This window comes from Lissotriton helveticus, chromosome 1_1 (assembly GCF_964261635.1).
Source record: "Lissotriton helveticus chromosome 1_1, aLisHel1.1, whole genome shotgun sequence".
Lineage (NCBI taxonomy): Eukaryota > Metazoa > Chordata > Amphibia > Caudata > Salamandridae > Lissotriton > Lissotriton helveticus.
Window position 1 is genome coordinate 1,432,740,569 of NC_136057.1, and position 22,660 is coordinate 1,432,763,228.

The 22,660-nt window shown below is 46.2% G+C and overlaps 1 protein-coding gene across 2 annotated transcripts in view; it reads left to right on the top strand.

The window, feature by feature from the left end:
• LOC144826880 (A.superbus venom factor 1-like) overlaps window positions 1-22,660 on the top strand; it is a 1,649,148-nt gene that overhangs the window by 794,351 nt on the left and 832,137 nt on the right. The window lies entirely within an intron of this gene.

Consider the following 22,660-nt stretch of genomic DNA (forward strand, 5'->3'; position numbering starts at 1 on the left):
TATATCTACAACAAATATATACAACTGACAAAAGTAAATAATATTGTTATGTAAAGAACCTTTTCACCCAGAAGGTCACACTAAAACATACCAGTGACCCCCTATTTATTCAAGGGGTACACTAAGAGGTAGTCCTGCATGTACACAATCAGTTCAAACAGATCTGGAACATAAATTCAAAGATTGTGTTAAATCAAAATCTAATAATTAAACGGATATCCTCAGACTCCTCTTGTGAAATGTAGCATGTCGACGCGGACGCGTTTCGGCCTCTAGTTATCTTTTACATATATCAATTACAGGGGGGTAATTCAAAAGTCGATATCTTCGGGACCGGAGAGAAAATTTTCAGCCCACGGGCGCCCCACCCGATAACGTCTCTTCCCTTTCTGACGGTATCCCGACTCTGATTCCTAGGTAAATAGGACACAGGAATGGCACTCGCTCATCGCTCCTTCCAGACGCGACTTGTGCTTACTTATTCTGTCTTATAGAGATACACAGAATAAACAGGCTGAGTATTTATCAATAAGTATTTATTGAATAGTTGTTATTCTGGTGTAAAATAGAGGAGCTGCAACAACCATTAGACTGTAGCAGATATACAGGATTAGAATTATTATGAAAGTGAACGGATGGTAAAGATCTACCATCTTGCAGTAATCATGAATAAATACAAGTACAAAAAATACACGATAATTAAAGGATGCATACTCCTATGATGTCTCCCTAACTAGATGTACCCCAGTGTACCTAGCATGTGTGTGGATGTTAAGCAAAGAATCCCTCTAGAATAGAGGTGGGTAGTACCAGAACACCCCGAAAGTTATGTTAGACCACTGTGAGCTGAAGTATCTGCATGCAGAAACCCCATCGTCTCGCATCAGTATGTCAGCCGGGAAGTCCTGATCTCCTCTGTCTATCTTAGCAAGATGGGATGTATATATACCCATAGGTCTCCCCAGGGGTCCTACCTCGCTGTATTACTCTGTCGCCCCGAGGATGACATTGGGCATGAACTTTATACATAGATATTATACAGGAGATGGTAGTTCTGCTGTGCTACTAAGAATCCTCATGCATAATTCATGAGACTTTCGAACTAGGGAAAAACCTGTGTTCTGAATACAGTGTTGTATCTAAATAAAAGGTCAGTCCCTGTAAACCATTATAAGTGTGATGTAGGGAAGAATATAAGTGAACGGTTATAAAGTTACCTGGGCCTATATCAGGGTACCGTTATGGCAAAAACAGTATCAATGAGCAGACAAAGCATGAATCATTGGTGCTTCTTGTACTACTTCGGACATGTGTTGATACCACATATTATCTAACAAGTTTGGATAAATGCTATGAGATACATTGCTATGTGTAGCTATTGCTCTCCGCAAGCTTGTGACATTTTGACATGAGCTAAGACAATAGTCATTGTAAAAAGTCAAGGTAAACAGCAACATAAAAGGACATGAAAGGACAAATAAAAAATAAATACATAACTGTCCATTTGCAGAGTCAAGAAATAGTCCGACTTGCACATTGGAGGGAGGGGTTTTTAAGTTTATCGTCCCTTCCCACCCTCTTTTTCCTTTTTTGTCTGTGGAGGTGTCAGATGCAAGGCAGGATCCAGTCAAACATCTGTTAGGTAGATCCATGGCTTCCTGCTATTCATTTCTATGGCTGTATGGGTGCTCAATGTCACTGAGAAAGGACCTTTGAACTTCGGATCCCTCTATTTCTGGACAAAGTTCTTGATGTACACCTGGTCTCCTATTTGCACTGCTGGGAGATCGACCACACCATTGGCGCGAATCTCCTTCCATTTGGCTGCCTGTTTGGAAAATAACTTTGCGGCCTTTGTTCGTTCAGAGAGAAAGACATGCATTTCACTATTAAGCATTTTTGTGGTGCTCTCAGTGCTCGAAGCATGTCTGGTACGTGGTATGGTTGTGGACAGAGGTCTACCTGTAACTATTTGATGGGGTATTAGATGGTTATCGACAGTGTTGCACAGAGCAAATAACGCTGTTGGAAGACAGCATATCTATTTCTTACCCAACTTGGTGCATATCTTACTTATTTTGTTCTTTAGTAGATCGTTGAGACACTCAATGACACCATTTCTTTGTGGGTGATATCTTGAGGGCAACTTATGTTTAATGCCTAGCATGGTACAGAGATGTGTGAAGATGTTATTGACAAAGTGGCTGCTCTTGTTTAACCTAATCTCTTTGTTACTACGCATCTTGCTATTATTTTGCATGCTAAGAAGATACCTGCTTATTTAGCATCACAGTAGACACAGGGACCTGCCTCTATCCAACATGAGAAAGGGCATACCACAACCAGGTACCTGTAATTGGCACATCTGTCAATCAAATCAACAAAATCGATGTGGAGTTCTTTAAATGGGCTCTGTGGCTTTGGAATGGAGTATTTTATGACATTAAGTGTAAGGTTGGGTTGGTATCTGTAATTTGCACATCTGTCAATCATATCAACAAAATCGATGTGGAGTTCTTTAAATGGGCTCTGTGGCTTTGGAATGGAGCATTTTATGACCTTAAGTGTAAGGTTGGGTGAGTACTGTTGGCAAATGACACAATTATGGATACATAAAGCTATCATTTCAGCTGCATTTGGGATAAACCAATCTGCTTGCACTGTTGAGGACAAGGCGTTTTTGGAAGTGTGCGCTAGTAATGATAGTTGCTATAAAGCTACTAATGGTAGTGCTTGGGGCAAGACTGGCTTGCCGATAGGTATATACCTATAAATGAGGTAATGAATGCCCTGGTTGCATCCCCACTGTTCCAAAAGGTCTCTCTTGTGCTGTGGTGCCGCTGCTTGCAACATAGCTGTCTCAGTGAAGGGAAGGTCAGGACCGGCAGGTGTGTCTTTGGAAGTGTCAGCATCATTTGGAGGTGGCTATTGGAGGAATAGGATCTGGTGTTTGGGTGGAGTACCTTTGGCAGACTCCTTAGCTTCCTAATCTGCCAGGGTGTTGTCCTGGGACACCAAGTCATTACATTTTGTGTGTTTTGTGCATTTGACAATGGCTACTCGGGAGGTCAGTTGTAATATGTCTATTAGGTGTTCCAAGATATTCCTATCCAGGACTGGCGCATCATCTGATTAAAGGGGCCCCCTTCTCCTCCAGTGAGTGATGCTGGAGTGAATGGTCATGGTGACATATGCAGAATCTGAGTAGAGGGCCACATCATCCCCATTTGAATGCTTGAGGGCTGGTATGAGAGCCACCAGTCCTGAGAACTGTGGCTGCAGTGTGATCTTGTCTACCACTGTGTGTTGATGCCCTAGCTATAGCTGCTCCTATGTGTCTTATTCCAGTCTCCTGATCTATCCTAGAGGATCCATCAACACAAAATACTGTGCTGCCTGGTATGGGATCTTCCTCAGATTGACTGCACTCATCTGCTGCATATGTGGCTCAGTCATGGACTTTTTCTCCCCCTTCAACAGGGTGGGCAAGAAAGGTAGCTGGGTTAACTGGGAGGCCCAGCATAACCTTCAGTAATGGTACTGATAGAACCACCTCGTACCCCGAGACTCTCTGAGCAGTCAATGTTGTCTTAGCCTTCTGAATGACAGCAAAGACTGCATGTTCCACATTATACAGTGTTAGAGGTGAGCCCATCACTATGGGGCGCTTTTCTTTACTGCAAATGCAGCTGTAGCCAGACCTTGTTCATAAGGGTATTGTCCTTCAACACAGGATCTAGTAAGCCACTAAAGTATGCTATTGGCTTGTGACCCAGAGTGTATTTTTGCATCACAGCTGCTGTCATTGCAATACCATTGCTGTAGGCAAAGAGATAAAATTCCTTTGAATAGTCAAGCACTGGGGTGTTTGCTATGTCTGTCTTTGGTTTGGCAAATGCAGCCTGCCTGTCGTCTGTCCATTCTATGATATCCTTGCAACTCTTTGCCTTTTTTATTGCCCTCAATAGAGGCGAGATAATGGTGCTGAAATCAAAAATCCACTATCTAACATAATTGTAGAAGCCCAGGAATTTCTGCATGTCTTTCACTGTGATGGGTTTTGTTTCAATAGCTTGCATGTAAAGCATTATTTCAGGGTGTTACTATTATCTCTGTCTGTGGGAGCAGATCCAAAACTCCTTGGGTCATTGAAGGGTACCTAGCCAGCATGGTGTCTCGGCAATGACAGTGTACACTGGCCTGGCCAAGGCCTCTTCATTTGTTGATTTTGCTCTAATCTGGTCACCTGTTAACAAGTCTATAGTGAGCATCATTTGCTTCACAAGGGAAACTCCTGATGTAGACCATATCACTGTGCCATCCAACTCAAAGTGGAAGGTCATGTTTAATTTTGACATTAGGTCTCAGATTAATAAGTTAGCTGGGGTAGTGGGGAGTACAGTGGTCGGTCCTCCACATGGTTGCCTTCTATGTCCATACCAACCCATTGCGTAAATGGAACCCTCATGGCTGCCCCAAGGAATCCCTGTGTGTCCATTGATGCACGGGAGAGTCAAATGTTACCCTCTTGGATACATGACTTGGTCGCTCCCGCGTCTACTAAAAAGGTGTGTGGCTTGTTATTAATGGCTACTGTCACAGTGGGTTCCTGTTCTTGTCTATGCATCACCGATAAGAGTGGACACATGGAAATACTCAGTGGGCACCTTCATAACCCGTAATTGCCGGTGTTGTTGTTCGGACTGAATGGGTTACCTCCACTCACTGTCACTCCTCCAGGTACTACTGTTGAGGGACCCTGCTTTTGTTGCAGAGGTACCTGCCAATTGTTTTGCTCCCAATTCCAATCAACCTGGGGCACCTGGAAATGTCTTTTATACTGAAGTACTGGCGTATTGCCCTGGGGCTGGCCCCTCTTGTTATAGTTGCCCTGTCACTGTTGCTATCGCTGCATATCTCTCATCTTTGTCCTACACTCCTTCTGGAAATGGGTATATTTTTTACAGTAGAAACACTCTGGACCATTCCTCTGACCACTTCTCTGATCCCCTTGTCCCCTTTGATCAGTTCCTCTGTTCCCTCTAAAACCTGCCTGGTTCCCTCCATATCCTAACTGGGGTGTCCCCATCCTTACTGCAGCCATTTGCACTGTGGCAGTAAGGAGAGCCCCTTCTGTAGTAGTCTTCTTCAGTTTCTACTAAACTAACTTAGCTGCTGCTCTCTCAGCCTGATCCTGCCTCCCCTTTTACTTTTCTTGTTTCTTTTTACAAAAGTGAATGATGTGTGCCTGTATCTCAGGCCAGGGTTTTGCTTCCAGGCCCACAACCCCATCAAGGCTTGTCTGCACATCAGAAGGCAAGCCCTTTTTCATGACGGTGTAAAACAGTACTGCCTTTCCTCCTGTGTTTTCTCAGCTCTGTCCTAACTCCTGTATCCATCTCTCTTTCATCCTTGTGATGTAATAGCCTATATCTTCTGAACATTCCATGGTCTCCATCATGAGGGACCCTATATCTGGTCTTTCCAATTTAGGCTTCAACTAGTTCTTTCCATATTAGTGATCCATATGGGTTAAAAGGTGAGCAATCATTATGGCTTGCCATCAGTGTCACCCTACTCAATCGGGCTTTCTGAAATATGGAATCTGTCTCATTTCCTTTTCCGGAACAGAGCAGACTCTTAATATCCCCTATAGCCAATATTATGCCTGCTGTTGTTTTCTTGAAGACCCCTATCCATTTGCTTGGCCCCTCCAATGGGGGGCAGTGTATTTTTCAGATTCAGTTTGTCCATTTGTTACCATGGCCCGTAGTGCGGCTGGTCAGGTCCCTTCCTCATCAGTGGCAACTTTGTAGTTAATGTTGTGGTGGCTGTCCCTACAACCCTTTGGGCTTCCCCACCACGTACGTCACCCATGCCAAGAGACATTTTGTATATAGGGATAATTCAAATTGGGTTTGCAGCCCCATATCTTATCATATGCAGCCTTTTGCAGTGGTCATGTCCTGGCGGGGCGGGGAGACAGGCATCCCTCCCTGGGCCTTGGCACTCTCTGGGCCTTGGCACTCCCTGGGCCATGGCCTGTGCTGCGGTGCATCTGCCTCTGTCCACCCAGCAATGGCGTAACAGAAGGTGTAGCAAACACAGTCTCCTTCTCTCTGTAATATGATTTCTTTAGGAGTCAATTCATTTGGTGTCCACTCTGTCCTTCCGGGACCTATGCATTCAGCATGATTTCTGACGGGGCAAAGAATCATGTGTTCTTCTATATTTTCCTGCTGCTCTTTTTCCTAGTATATTGTTAATCAAAAGGGTCCACCTCACGTAGGGTGAGTGTATATCCAGATGTCAATGGAATACACCTTGTTTGTTAAAATACCCCTCACACACCAACAGGGCCCTTGGTGTCATGCTTCATCATCGGGGTCTTCCCGCCCCTGCTGCGGGACGGGGCAGTGCTGCGACAAGCGACTACGCTGGAGCACCTTTAGATGGGGGTGCTATGTGAATGGAGTGAGTGTCAGTGAGGTCAGGAGTGATAGAGAGAGTGAAGTTAAAAAATACCTGGCTTAGTGGTAAGAAAAATGTTTAATGAACACTGGCTGGTAATATTAAAAAAATTGTGAAGCGGAGAGATCAAGCTAGTTAATGGGCTTACTCTCCTGTGTGGGTCAACATGATTCGAGGCGTGGAGCCTCTTCGTCAGGACCCCCCCTTTGATTTTTCTTGCTCTTTTTCCTAGGCCATACAGCCCTCTTGTTCTGATTTTAAAGCCTCAGAGTCCGGTTTACCATGTTGTCCACTGAACACCAATCTCTGTTCTTTTAATGTGTTTTTTCTTTATGATCTGTGTCTTTTCTGGCAATTTGTCTCTTCCTGGTCTCTTCCTGGTCTAACAGTTTGCTTGCCTCTTTAATATGTTCATCTATTACGCCTATCCTAGTGTTCATCTTATCCCATGCTTTGTTCATGACTCAGCTTCCCCATTTCTTGGATTCCCTCTTCCTTGGAGGTGGTGAGAGTGGTTTTGTAATGCCCTGGTATGATTCTGACCCTGATTCAGCCCCATATCCATTTTCTGCACCATCATCTCCTGGGCCTTGGTCCTACCCTAAGTGAGAATCTTCTTGGCCCCTATCTATCTTTACTTTGAATTGAACTACTGCTTTTCCCGTCATCCATTCCTTCCCCTCCAAGAGTAAGATGACAGCTTCACTGGCTATCTGGGGGTACTACTATGCTACTGTTGGGGGCCCTTCTTATTCACCTGGGGTGGATCTATCTTGGGATTTTCATACCCTGTAACAGGTCTCTCTTCTTTGTGTATAGCTGGATATATTCACAGTGTGAAATCTGAGGCATAGGTGGGTGGTGGTGCACAAGGGGGTATGGTTTTGCAGGCAACTGGGTCTGTGGGCTGACAGAACACCCACCATATGGCCAAAGTAACCTCCTTATTTTCTAGCGTTTTTCCTTTGTGTTTGCTCTTAAGGTGGGTGGCAGTGTGTTATATTGTTTTTTTATCGAACGCGCCTTCCTTTGGCCATGGGAAATCATGTTTCTGTGTCTTGGTGTACCACTCTTTACAGTGTTTCTGAATACCTTCTTTATCTAAATTAGAAATATTCTGTGTTCCAGAGGCTTATCCATGGCCCCCTGAGAGCATGATTAATTCTGGTATGGGCCTTTCACTAATTTCAGACTAGTTTGTCTATTGTTTGTCTATTGTTGAAGTTATCAACATTTCTGTAATCAATGCATCTCCTAACATTTCTCTGCCTATTTCTAGGTTTGTTTCAATTTCTGGCCCTGAACAACATACAAATTCTCTCTTTGGATGTTCAAAGTCCACTGTCAATTCATCTTTCTTCTATGACCCCTGTATGTCTATCATTCGCTCCTTATCAATTTTGCGAAAGGTCAACAGGGACCTCCAGTCCAATAGTGAACCCTACACATCTGGATATTTTTTAAACTATCTCATATAGTGTATTCCCTATAGAGAACCTCTCTATCTTGTTATCTTATTTAATAAGGTAATTAACGTCAAAGATGTGTTCAAGATCTTTATATAGCTCACTCTGTGAGGTTTCATCTAGAATGGGTTTGCAAAGTTAATTCAGGAAAGTGAGCTTTTCTCTCCCCCATATGATTATACTAAACTGCATAACATGTGGTAAAGTCCTTATTCATTGAGGGATATCTTCTCATAGACTAATACGATTCTCAGGTCTAGCAATTAAAGGTTTGTCAGTGCGCAGGAAAAATGCAATTGACACCGACCATCTGGTTGTCCCCTTGCCAAGAAGCCTGACTAGACTGATGCCTTGATCTATTTTCCATAGAAACCGCCTTCCAGATGTCCTAAATTTGAGAACTTGAGCCGAGTGTCTGATCTTGCTCAGATTAAAGCAGCCATATAACCGTCTCCTTAACAAAATATCAGACTTAACACCGGTTGCCCGGTCCCCGACTCAATACCCCTACTCTATACTTCCAGATCTAACTGGGTTGCCTCACAATTGCTCATTCTCCCCTGTTCCTAACACTGAGAAACGTTTTCACATCAGACATGCATGCATTCACCACATTATACATCCATATCAAACATTGTCACAGATAATGTTTAAAGCAACACAAAAATAAACCGGCCCCAAGATGCTTGTTTCCCGGTCCAGGGAGGTCCTGGCCTGGCAGTTCGCGCTGGATGGTTCCCATGGAGAACAGGGTCAAGGCTGATTTGAATATGACTGAGTGCAAACTGGGGAGGCATGGTGAGCAAAAAAAACAATGTATTCAATCCAGAGAAAACTGAGAGGTTTGATACCAAACTTCTCAGTTTTCAGTGAAGACATTATGGTACTGTGGAGTTCGAAATGATAAACCTCCAGCTCCTTGTACTCTTAATGGCAGCACTGCACTTACAATGTCTAAGAATTGACTTAGACACTGTAGGGGTACAGGGCTCATGCACCTGTACCCTCATCACCGGTATAGTGTACCCAGCTAGAGGCATGACTGATCTATACCAGGTCTGTGGGTTGTAGGCATGGCACGCAGGGATGTGTGCCATGTCGACTCTTCTCTTTGGTCTGCACCAAATCACGTAGCCTGCAAAGGCAGTGTGTGAGTGTAAAGGTACAGGACCTCTAAGGGTGGCACAATAAGTGCTGCAGCTCTTAGAGACCTTTCACGGTCACAGTGCCCTGGGTACCTGTGGTACCATTTACCAGGGACTGACCTGTGGCCAGAGATTTCCAATTGTGTTTGGTCGCACATACAGTTTTAGGGAAAGAACATAGGCCCTGGGTACCTGATTGGCAGGAACCCAGGGACCCAGGGCACACTTAGTCAAAGTACATTTTAAGTTCAGCAAAAAGTGGGGCAACCATGCATAAAGGGGGCACTATCTCATATGTAGGCCGCCTCGTAGGCAGCTGGTCCCAAATCCAATACAATGGTGGAAGGACTGAAGTCCGTCCGCCATCGTAATGGCCCCCCAAGTTCGACCTTTAGCGCATCTCTCCCAGAATCAGGAGACCCTGCCCTGATCTGGAACAGATGTTTTCCCCTTTCTAGTCTGAAATATACAGATTGACGCATGAGAAATATGGTCAATCTGGAATGGTCCCCTACGCTACAGGTCTAACTGATTCTGTGCTGACAAAGACACTTGGGTCTTGCAAACAAGAGACATGTTTTAAGTTGATATGTTGGAATATTTTTTTTAACTCTTTTTTTTATAATCAGCATCAAAAAGGTACAATTCTTCCAGATAATAATCATACATCATCAAAAATACCAGCACTATACATTCCCAGTACAGTATTATAACAATATGCAGTGCACCACGATAGAGGCCAACATCCCGGCCATCCCACGCCTCCTCCCTTGTAAAAATCTTCATCTGAACTCTCATCTACCCGAATTCTCGGCGCTTCACATATATTTCCCCTGAACTCATTCCAAGCCCCCCAAATCTTGTTCCATTTCCCCGTGCAGCCACGATTAACAAACACCGTCCGTTCTGTAATCATTGGTATCTCCGCCGCCCCCCACTTCTGCGCAATGTTACGTTTTGCAAATATTTACTCAAGAATGGCCCAATCCTGCATCGGGTGATTAAGGTCAGTTGGCTCCCAGACATTCACCAAACATCTTCTGGGCTCTGGTAGAAGTGACATTCCCCCCACCTGTGATACTGTTCTCATTATTTGTATCCAATAATCCATGTTCTTCGGGCATTGGCATATGGTATGGTAGAAAGTTCCCTCCTCCCCACATCCCCGCAGACAGTATGGATGTGACGTTCTACCTATTTTACGTAGGGTGAGTCTAGTAAAGTAGACTCGGTGTAATATTTTGAGTTGTACCAGCCTAAGTCGCAAGGGTATGCCTACCTCCTTCGGGGATGCAAGTGCCTCCTGCCAGTCTGAGTCATCTATTTCCCCTACATCGCGGGACCACTCCCTCTAAGCCCTATCGTGGGGTCTGGGAGATTGTTAACTAGTTTCCGGTATGTGAATGAAGAAGCCCGCTTCTGCATATAGTTCGTTATTAGTCTGTCCTCCCGAGGCAAGGCTTCCTGGACCTCAGTACCTGGAGGTAGGGCCGTCAACAGAGCATGTTTTATTTGGGTGTACCGAAAGAGTTCAGTGGGCGCCAACTCATACTGTTGCTGAAGGTGCTCAAATGTCACAACCTTCCCCTTGCCCCAAACATCCCCCACCGTGGAGATTCCGATTGCATCTCACTGAGCAAACCCTTTGCTGTTCCTGAGCTGCCCCAGCTGTGGCGTGTCCCAAAGAGGGGTGAGCTGGGTTATAGTCCTTAGCCAACCCAGTTTCTTCTGCGCCTCATGCCATATGGTGACTGTCTGCTGTGTGGGTCAAATGAGGGATTTGGCCCACTTTTTGTCAAAAAGGGGTAACAGTATCCCACCCACAAACAAAGCCACCCTGTCCGCTCTAAACGCCAGGTCCTCCTGGGGGGCATGTATCCATTGATTGATTATAGTCAATTGTGCCGCCCAGTAATACAATTCTATATTCGGGAGCGCCGCCCCGCATCGTACCAACTACACACTAACTTAGTCTGTGCTATGCGCGCTGGTTTGTGTCCCCAGAGCAAGCGGGAGACCAGAGCCTCACTCGCCTTAAAGTAGCTCGGGTGCACCGGGAATGGCGTGTTTTCCAGCACATACAAGAAACGCGGAATCGCCATCATTTTAAAGAGCGCCGCCTTCCCTAATAGCGTAAGCGGCAGCACCCCCCAGTGTGATGTGTCCTGTCAAAGGCGCTCCAGTGGGGGCTGCAGGTTATGTTTATAAAAGTCTGCGGAGTCGACCGTAATATTGATCCCTAAATATTTGAACATGCCATCTGCGATCATGAGCGGGCAGTCCTGGGGGAGCCGCGGCGGTGGGCCGTGCAGCACGTATAGTATAGATTTGGACCAATTGATGGTGTATCCCGATGCCCACCCAAAGAGGTCACAGACATTCAGGAGAACTAGTATGGAACACCTGGGAAGGGTCAGATACAATAGGACGTCGGCTGCGTATAATGAAATGCGGTCTTCCCACTCTTCCGTCCATCTGAATGCCTTTATCATTGGTTCCCAACGGATCCACGCCGCCAAGGGCTTGATTACCAGCGCGAAAAGCAGCGGCAACAGGGGACAACCCTGGCGGGTGCCTCGTGTCAAAGAGAAGTCGTCAGATAGGTGTCCATTTACCGTCACAAGGTATATAGGTTTGGTGTAAAGCAGACGGACTCATGTACAGAATTTAGGACCAAAGCCCAAATGGCAAAGCGCAGCAAACACAAATGGCCACTCCACCAAGTCGAACGCCATTCTTGCGCCTAGGGAAAGTATGACTGCCGGCTCCCAAAGATACGGCATGCGTGCCATCACACCCAGTAGACGTCGCAGATTTAGTGCTGTACTTCTGCCCAGCATGAAGCCAGATTGGACTGGGTGTATCAAAGCTGTTAGGTAAGGCATTAGTCTAGTCGCAAACAGTTTTGCGAGGATTTTAGCATCCGCATTGATTAGCGAGATTGGCCGATATGAGCCACATTCATCTGCAGGTTTGCCCGGTTTGGGTATTGACACTATTGTTGCCGTTCTTTGATCCAATGGCAACTCTCCCTTCTGAAAACAGTCATTGTACATATGTAGCAGATGGGGGGCAACAGTTCCTGCCGTTTTCTTATAGAGCTTGATGGGGATGCCATTAGGGCCTGCCGCTTTGCCGGACTGCATTGCACCTATCTCCCCCTGTAATTCCTCCACCGCAAGATCCTCCTCAAGTGCTAGAGCCGCCTCCGGAGGAAGCCCGGGCATGTCAATATCCTGAGTGCAGGTTAGTGCTTCCTCTACCGACATCTCAGAGGATGAGGTATATACCTGCTGAAAATGATGTCTAAGGCCTGCACTATGACCTGCGGGTCTGTTGTAATTTTCCCCTCTACCGTTCTAATCCTCGCTATCCATTTGGCGCTTTGCTACCTTTTATCTAGCCATGCCAGAAACTTCCCGGCTTTATCCCTAATCTCGTAGATCTTCTGCTGACTAGCCGTCAGGCGTGACCTTTTCAGACCTTCTAAGTACTTCCTATGCTGCTCTTGTGCAAGCCACAATGCCTGAGCTGTTGCCAGCGTAGGGTCACAGGTGTATTGAGCCTCCGCCTCTACCAGCGCCAGCTCTAGGTCATGTAGGTTGTGCTGCTTCTCCCGTCTATGCCCCGTGACCGAGACAATGGCTTGCACTCTAAGGACCGATTTGTATGCTGCCCACAGAATAGTTGGGGAATCAACCGATGCATCATTCTCCTGAAAATAATGCTTTGTAGCGGCAAGAATCGCGTTTTTAATGTATGGGACCTGTAAGTAGCCCGGGTAGAGGGGATAAATGTGTCGCCTAACCTTGCGACAATGGGTGTATATCAGTAACACTGGGGAGTGGTCTTAGATACCCCTGGGTTTTATTTCTATGCTGTCAATTGTCTGCAAGCAGTCCACCGTAGCTAAGAAGTAATCGATGCGGGATAGGCTGTTATGGGCCCCTGAGTGAAAGGTGAAGTGCCGCGTTGTGGGGTGGTGCCATCTCCACACATCTGTGAGCCCCATTGCCTTAATAAAGCTCCCAAGACAAGACCCGCCAGGGGCATGTGTTTTTGTTGGGTGGCGGTCTAGGGTGTTGTCTATATTGCATTGAGGTCCCCACCGATCAGCAGCTCCCCTTCTGGAAGGCTAAGCAGGAACTTACTGAATGCTGGGAGTTTCACCATGTTAAGGGCGGGGGGAACGTATACAGAGACTATGTTTAGGGACCGTCCTTCCCATTGCCCTATAACGGCTGCAAAGCGGCCGTGATCGTCCAATTTTGTGTTTAGCACTATCAACGGGGATTGCTTTTTGATTCAAATACCCACTCCCCTTGAGCCAGATGAGAACTCAGAGTGTACAACCATTGTAAATCTCCATCTGTCCATAGCCTTAATATGGTGCATTTCCTGCAACAGGGCCACCGTTGGTGAATGTCGTTTCAAGCATTGCAGAACCAAACCCCTCTTTATTTTGTCCCCAAGACTGTGAACATTCCACGTAAGCATAGACAGAAGAGTTACTTGAGTTGTAGGGTGCCCTGCGAGATCAGGGGTAGCTGGAACCTGTGTTGCCATGGTGGGTGATATATGTGTGATAAAGTACGGAATACAGTATGTACCTTAAGTGCTGGAAAAAGAAGAACAAGGCCTTACACCTGAAAACTTTGCTGAACACTAGTACAAATAGCGAACATCGTTGAAAAAACAGATCTTCCCCTTCGTCCCATACCTGTGATGAAGCAAAGCTTCGCATATTTTGCGGCTTGCCGAAGTCAAGAACCTCGTTTATGTATAACAAGGTAATCAATGTAGGTCTTACTAACATTTATATTAAGTTTGAGTAAAGTTTATGACGCTTGCCTATGTGTATTTCTAATGCACTTACTCCGTGTATTTTAACATGGCCGCCGCTTGTATTTTAGTGACTGCGCATGCGTCAGCCACACTCACGTGTCCTGACGCGTCTGCAGAAGTGGAGGGAAAGTTATGCGCATGCGTAATTCATAGCTGTGCTTATCATGTGGTACTGCTCGTGCCACTGCTCTTGTGACTGTATCAATGTAGCTAACATTTAGATGCAATAAGTTTATTTCTTGATGATGAGTTAAAAGTACAAACCCTGTGGTGTGTTTTCATAATGACATTTTTATGTATTAATTTGTTTTTCGCTTACTTTTCATGTACCGCGGGGAATGGGGGTCTGAGTGAGAGGAGAGCCATTTTGGAGGTCCTTCTGCGCCTGCGCGACTTGCAGAGGCACGGCAGACCTTGAATGATGGAACATAGCCAGTTGGCAGCGATGGGCGAGATGCTCCTGAGAAAGTCACCTCTGCCCTGCGTGAACAGCGAATGTGGCTCCTTATATGCTACAATGTAATTGTATTGCTGCTTGCCGTGTAGTCTCTCATGGGAACCACTATCCCACTAGGCGGTACCAAAATATGTTAATGTGGCATACAAATAGACTGTTATGATTGGTGTGTTACCCAAATCCTACCTTAGGACCAATCCAAATTGAGGGATTCTGACCCTTTGCAACATTGGGGGGTGGTACGCTGTCCCCAAACTGTATATCTACCCTGGGTTCCCCTAGGGAGCCGTCCGACTTGTCTGGTTTAGCTGACCTGTCACTGACCCAACGCACTCAATAGGTGACTGAAGATACAGAGCGCTGCGAAGCACTCTGTCCGAATTTGACCATAGACTGAGGTTCTACTGAACCTTAAAGTGCTGGCGAAGCACTTAGCTGGGAGTTCGCTGACCCAATCGGGGTCTTGATCGATAGCTGCAGAGCGGGTGGAGCGCAGGCGTTGCTTCCGAACTGTGGGTTCCGGTCCTGTCCTGAAGAGGTCCTGTCCTGAAGAGGTCCTGTCCTGAGGGTTTGCTGTCCTGTCCTGAGGGTCCTGTCCTGATTCCTATTCCGGGGGTATCCTGTTCTGTCCTGGGTGTCCATTCTGCACCTGCTGTCCTTTGAGGGGCATCCTTCCTTGAGGGTTTCCTGTCCTTAACTGACCCGTGGCCAGGGTTTGGTTTCCACACCTTTCTAGGTAAATATTGCTCTGAAAACTCTTAAAATCTTGCACCTTCTGAATTTCTAACTTTTGCTTTAATAAAGTTCATCATTGCATATGTTATATTTTCCATGCCTTTCCGCAACTATTGAAAGTCATTTGCATTTTTCCATAAGTTTGTTCCTATGTCTTCTCACTTGTTAGAGATTATATTTTGCATCGCAGTTTGTAATTTTCTGATATGGTCTAGAACTTCATTGCCTAGATTGTTCAAAGGCCCATTCACCTTAAGTGAAGCGTGTTACTCATTATAGGCCCTCCTATAGGTACCCATAATTAGTCTGCCCATGTTTAGCCATTGCTGAATTGCACAGTATTTTTCTCTTACATTTATCAGTACTTCGATGATTACTCTGTCTTTATTTCTTTATGCTTATATAATTTACGTTATCTTGGTTGTTGATTGCCTTATTTTACTGTATCTCATGCAAGAAAATAATGAACTTTAGATAAACATTTTAAAACTTCCAGTTGTCCGTGGTCATTTAAACAGTATTTGAATGTTATTGGTTGGGTTTGTGTTTTGCTGCCTTTCTTTTACAGCTAGCTCCCTGATTCATTGTGGTCATTAGGTACCCGCATCGGTGGATGGTGAGTCGGGTGCACTGAAAATATTAATAGGGAACGCACACACAACTTGGTAGAGCTCGTGAAGTCACCTGATCGATGTATATGGTGATTTGAAAAGTATATGGGCCCTGAAGCCGGAAACGGCGAAAACTATTGGTCGGGTGGCCTCGCGCGCTCTATCACCTGCACCCCCTTCACTATAGAAAAGTAGCAATTCTACCCTCCCCTCAAACCCACCCTTCCTCCCCAACCTACACCTTCCAGACCATAGGGTCGCAACTTTGTATATGATTCAGCATGGTGCTGCCGTCTGTATGTTTTGGAACAGGCCCCGTCTACGTGATGCAGATGCCATCGGGATAGCACATCTAGTTGCAGACAGGGGCCGATACTGGACCACGCCGTTAGTGTGTGATCTGATTTCTCACTGTGTTCAGCCCAGGAAGTACAGATGAAAACCCAACAAACTAACAAAACAAGAATATCCCCCTTGCCTCCCCCCCCTGCCTCCCTGCCAGACGGATCCCCAACCATCCGCCACCCCAACTCAGCAGAGTTCTTCAACCCCGTCAACAGTACTTGAATGTATGGGGGAAAAGAGAAGTCCATAGAGCTCTGCAGTTCATCCCCTCCTCAGGTGCGAACTATTAACTATGATACACTGTAACTCAGTGTCCGGTCTCATTGTTCTGTTCCAGAGCATTCCCTCGACGAAGAAAACCTTGCACAGGTCTCCACCATTGTCATATTGCTCCTTGTTGATGTGATCAAACCAAATAGCTACCTCTTGGCTACAGATTACCACCTCGCTATAGTGACGCTACTTGTCAGTCCTCGTCATCCGCCCGCTGTGTGTCGGCCTCCTCATAAATCTGTCTGCTCTCTGTTGAGTCTTCCATGCCTCGTTGCTGTGGCCTCCCTCCTTCCGCCCTTTTGGACCCTCCGACCCGCCTCCAACCCTCGAGCCAGTCGTGTGCTTCTTCCGGCGACTCGAAAAACTAGGTCTTCCCATCCGCCACCACTCGCAATTTCGCCGGAAACAGCATGGAGTATGGAAGCTCCTTACGTCTAAGTTCTTTTTTAACTTCGAGGAAACTTTTGCGACGTTTCGACACTGCCGCTGTATAGTCCTGAAAGAAGGATACCAACGAGTTGTGAATACGGAGTGGTTACGTTACGTTACGTTAAAATTATTTGTATAGCGCACTTTCACCAGCGGTTTCATGGCGCTCATTGACAAAGACGGTGACCCCGGGCAAGGGAGTTATTGGTAAGCAGATTGGAAGAGCAGGGTTTTAAGTAGTCTGCGGAAAGTGTCATAATGAGGGCAGAGGCGAAGTGAGGGAGGCAAGGAGTTCCAAGTAGAAGGGGCCAGAACCGAGAAGCTCAAACCACCATGCTTTTTCCGTTTGAACCTGGGGACCACAAGGAGGTTGAGAGATGCTGAGCGGAGAGCTCTAACGGGAATATGACGAGACAAGACCGAGGAAATGAACGCGGGGGCTGTGTCCGAAAGGGCCTTGAAGGCTGAGCATGCCAGCTTGAAGGTGCAGCGTTTGGAGACAGGAAGCCAATGCAAACTACGGAGGAGGGGAGTGACATGCTGATGTTTAGGCTGGCGGAAGATCAGGCGGGCAGCCTGATTCTGCACCAGCTGCAGTCGGTGGAGGTGGCAAGCCGGAATCCCCGCATACAGTATGTTGGCATAGTCGAGCCTGGAGGTGATAAGCGCAATGATGACTTGAGTCAGGGCTTCTCTGGTGAGAAACCTGCTGATTTTGCGAATCCGCCTGAGGTGGAAAAAACAGGCTGAGGTGACAGAGTTAATTTGCGGTCTCAATGAAAGATCTTCCGAGATGATCACCCCCAGACTTTTCACAGTGCTCACTGGAGTAGGTGCTGTCCCCAGAGTTGTTGGCCAGAAGGTGGAATTCCATGGGTGAGTGGGACCCCCCATCAGAACGAGCTCAGTTTTAGTGGGATTCAGCCTTAATTGGCTGTGATACATCCACTCTGCGATGGTCAGCATGATGGACTGGAAGTTAAGGCGGGAGGAAGGGAGGGAATCAATGGGAAAAATTAATTGGAGGTCGTCCGCGTAGTTGAAAATGGTGACCGAGGATTTGCGGAGGGAAACTAAAAGGGGTTGAAGATACAAGTTAAAGAGGAGGGGGGAAAGTGCAGAGCCCTGTGGAACACCACAGGTGAGGGAGGTGTAGGGTGCAGAGAACGTGGAAAGGTGAACAGATTGTGATCGCTGATTAAGGAATGATTTGAGCCAGTCAAGGGCCACTCCCTGTATGCCGGCATTATGGACACGGTCGATCAAGATAGTGTGATCGACCGTGTCGAATGCAGCAGAGAGGTCTAATAGGACAAGGGCCTGAGAGAGGTTTTGATCAGCACCTTTCCTGAGGGTGTCCATGACTGCTACTATGACCGCCTCGGTGGAATGGAGGGGTCTGAAACCTGCTTGTTGAGGATCCAGGAAAGAGGATTTCTCAATAAAAGAGCTCATGCAGCGGGTGACATGGGTCTCCAAAATTTTTCCTAGGTAGGGAAGGAGGGAGATGGGTCTGAAGTTGCTTAGTATTGTGGGGTCCGCGTTGTTTTTTTTTAAGATAGGTAACACGGCAGCTTGCTTGAAAGAGTGGCAAGAGAGTTATTTAGTAATGCTAGAGGGGGGCCAGGATGCGCAAGGAAGGCTTCTCTGAGGATCTGCGGGGGGCAGCAGTCATTGGGGGACCCTGAGCTGACTTTGTGGAGAAGAGAGGAAAAGTCTTGTAGGGAGATGGGAGGAAACTCCGTCAGGATACTGGTGTTCCTGGGGGGAAGAGGAGGAGGGGTGGGGACGCGGGGGTCGGGATATTGTTTTTTATAGTTGCGACTTTCTCGATGAAATAAGAATTGAGCGAATCGCACAAGGTTAGTGGTGAGGCCACCCTTGCTGGTTGCAATATAACACCTCTGTCGTGGAAGTTAAAAATACGGGCCAAGACTGGTCTGGGGGGCGCCCCAGGTTTAGGCTTACCCCCGGGGTCCCTGTGCGCTCTTTCCACAGAGAAGAAAGTAGAGACTCCTCTGGGCTGGAGTCTGGAATTAATAAGGTCCTCAACATAGAGGTCCATGGCGGGATTCCCTTCACTTTAAGGAATGCCTGTGATTCGCACGTTGTTCCGACGTGAGCACCCTTCCTGGTCGTCCAGCTTTTCAGCCATGAGTTTATTTTCGGCCTCTAAACAGCTGACCCTATTGAGTAACATGGTGGTGTCTTTGGACAAGGATTTTGTCACTTGCTCAACTTCCGTGACTCTAGCTGTCATTTTTTGAAAATCCGCACAATAGAATGATACATCAGGGGATATGGTCTCCACCGTCGACTGAACCTTCGTGAGGGCGGACATAATATCTTCTAGTGTCACTTTCCCTGCCCCCTCCTGACCAGGGCCTTGTTCAGTTGTGCCTGTGCCCTCGGGTAGCGCAGGAAAGTCTTTATTGTAGGCGTATTTGTCTAATTTGCGATTGCGTGCGAGGGCCCCTGCCCCCCATCGTTGACTGTGGTGCGCCACTCCGGTCGATAGTCGTCGCCGCCTGTTGTAGGACCCCACTCCACGCGCGGCCTGTTGATAGTCTCACCGCGCTGTTCCCTCCTAACCTACGAGGCCTCAGACCGCACTTTATGCACCCACAGCAGTGCAAGATCGTCTTTGCTCAGCGTATCTTCTATAAGCCCATGAGGGCCACCAGATACCGGGGCCACTGGCAACTGCAATCCAATCCCCTGGGTACGGGGTTGTCGTATTGAATATGGGTAGAAATATGCCTTGAACGCCTCACCAATTTGCCAGCATTGAGAATGGCCAATGTGCTGCAATGCCTCCCACCGGCCGCCACCACCCGACCACCACCTTCAGGGGGGCACGCGGCCAGCCGTTGACACCATCAGTGCTATGCTGGCCGTGGCGGGGGTGTCACGTTACAGTCAATAATGGGCACTGTTTAATTTTAGTGAGAAGCGCTCATCCACTCCGGATGCCGACGGACAAGTCAGCGCCTACTCACCCTTACCACCATTTTACTGGTCAGTCGCGCCGCCTCAGCATCCAGTGGTCCGCATGTGCACCACCCAGGCTCCTCAAGGCTCTCTCTCTCCTCCGTGGCGCCCAGTCACCACACCAAGAATATGTTGGAATATTTATGGTGTAGCCTCTAAGCTCATTGATAATCAATGGGATAATTATACTAAGAGCTATGATATTATGATGCGGAAAGATACCTGTGCTACCGAGGCCATTATGCATAATGACTACCATAGTTTTTCTGTGCCTACCATCTCCTCACCATCAGCGAGGGGGGGAGGCTTTTTAACTTTGTTTTGAGTTACTTCAGACTTTAAGGTTGCATCCCTGCCAATCTCACATCCAGGGATTCAAATTTTGTGGGTTTTCAAACCTATTGCTTTTAATTTGTTTTCTTAATTTTTATCATGTAGTTAATCAATATGACAAAGTTTGCAATATTTATATTTGATTTTTTGTGGTTAATATACTAAAGCTTAGGTTCTTCTCGACTGTAAAATGTTTTAAAATAATTATAGGGGACTTTAATACTAAGATTGATTTGAACCTTACCCTTTAGACTACTCCTGGTTTGGGGAAATGGTGCCAGTTCGGTCTTCCATGGATTGGAAGAGGGGATCAAACTTTATCAGCATTTGATAGATTCTTAATTGTATAAATTATGTAGAACTTGAGGAACTAGATAAACAATTAACTACTTTCATTGAATGGGGTAAAGGAACCACCATTGATTATATATTTATGTCATGGTCTCTGATTCCGTATGTATATTTTGGGGGTACTGGGAGCTACAGCGATCACAATCCAAACAAAGTAAAGTGGACATTCCTGTAAATACCACAAACAGGCCAAAACATGGTCTGAAATAACTAGCTGCACAGCATAGAGGATTGAGGCTCAGGTGGAGGGCAGAAAAACACTCAACTCTGTTCTGCTTCATTATTAGTGTAAATCTAACCATCATTAATAAAGTTTTGCTCGCTGATGATCCGAATAATGAGGCGGTCAATCACACATTCGTTATTTACAGATAATGTTAGAGATTCTTTGTTAATTCCAGTTGTAATTGGATTCTGCCCAAAATGTATGCCCAGATTTTTTGATCACTTGGTTTTGGACATTTTATTTTGGGTGATCCTCACTACTTCTGTCTCACCCATGGGAATCACATGGTAATTGGACTGGCGTGTTTACTGCTCATGTCCGCTTTTGAGGTAGGGCCACTGTGACACAACTATGGTAAGGGGCACTTGGCTGTTTACATGTGAATTTTCATGCACCCGTGTATGCGCTGTACTGTGAGACAACTGTTGTGCACAGCCCCGTAACTGTACCAGGGTTGGGACAGCCTAGACCTACTGAACAAAGGAAGAAGCTCAGACAACTGGATCTAAAACAGGAGGGGTTCCACTTTGAAGTTTTGGTGAGAAAGTCCCTGGCACTGATGTCAGCTCTAGGGGGAGCTGAGGCCCACCTGAGATGCAAACAGTGACTTCTAGTCTGCTCTATCTTGAATTGTCCCAACATGCTGTGCAGGAGGATTGAGACAGAGGTAGTGGGGTGATGCAGCACCCTAGGATTGGCCAGGTGTAACTGGTTTCTAGAGCCTTCCATCCCCATTTAAAAACTCTTGCACAAGGGGGAGAGAGATGTTGTAGTTGTTTTTGGAGTTGGACTCTAGACCTGGACTACAACAGTGGCAAAACCATTGAAAGCTGAAAGTACGAGCCCCCTGATGTCCTAATTGAAATCCTTTGTTACATATTAATGTGCTCAACACTTTGTTAATTCCCTCAGGGAAGGACATGCCAAAAGTTAAAACAACTTTTGTACCGGCTCATTTATATGAAGATGATGATGTTTTAATGTCCCTAACTGCATTTAGCTGTAAGGACCAAATTGATAATTTTTTGGAGTTTAGGGATAATTTAGATTAGGTCACAACATTTTCTAAAACTCAATGTATGCCCTGTGGAGCAAAGACTTATAAATTGAGGCTGATTTACTTTAAAGGTAAGCGCATGAAGACGTCTGATTATTTTCCATATCTGGAATTATATTTTACTCACAGAGTACTTAGGCCCCCTGCTTCTCTAACAGGAGCCTAAGGTTTACTCAGGCTACTGGGTGGCATAAAGCAGATGCACTGGAACAGGAGGTTGATAGCAATGACCCAGCTGTGGCAGGGTGCTGGAAAATAACCCTTTCTGAAGAGTCACTCCAAACTCTTTGGCTTCATTCTCTGCATTCTGCTGATTCTTTTTGCTGGCATGCCAAATCGTCATGTGCACTGAGTGGTGTGCCGCTATCCCTCCTTTGACTGCCCCCCATCGATGACCCCACCACAAGACACGGCAGGAAAGAAAATATAAAATGCTAATAAACATGTTTTATTGTCATTTTCTTTTTCTAATTCTGAAGCCGTTGGCGGGGTGCGATGCTCCTCCGCCATAGCAGAGAAGCCACCACTAGCTCTATTGTGGTGGGCCTGAACTTTGGATTTACCCTGGTCTAGTGTGACCATATGTCCCTGGTTGGCGCTATAAGACTCTAAGCACTATATTTTGTTTAAATCTTCAAGAATTCATAACTCCGGTTCTACTCATTTGGTTTTTGTTGTTTGGTGTATTTTTTATGGTGTTTTAATTGTGTTTCTGTGTGTATATTGCACAAATACTTATACATTGCCTTTTGAGATAACCCTGACTGCTCTGTGTCAAGCTACTAGAGAGTGAGCACAGGTTATCTTTTAGTGGGAATCTAGGTCACCCTGATTAGAGTGGTGTTCCTGCTTGGATAGGGTGAATATCTCTGCTAACCAGAAACCCAATTTCTAACACAGGTCACAGGGTTGTCCACAGGGGCAG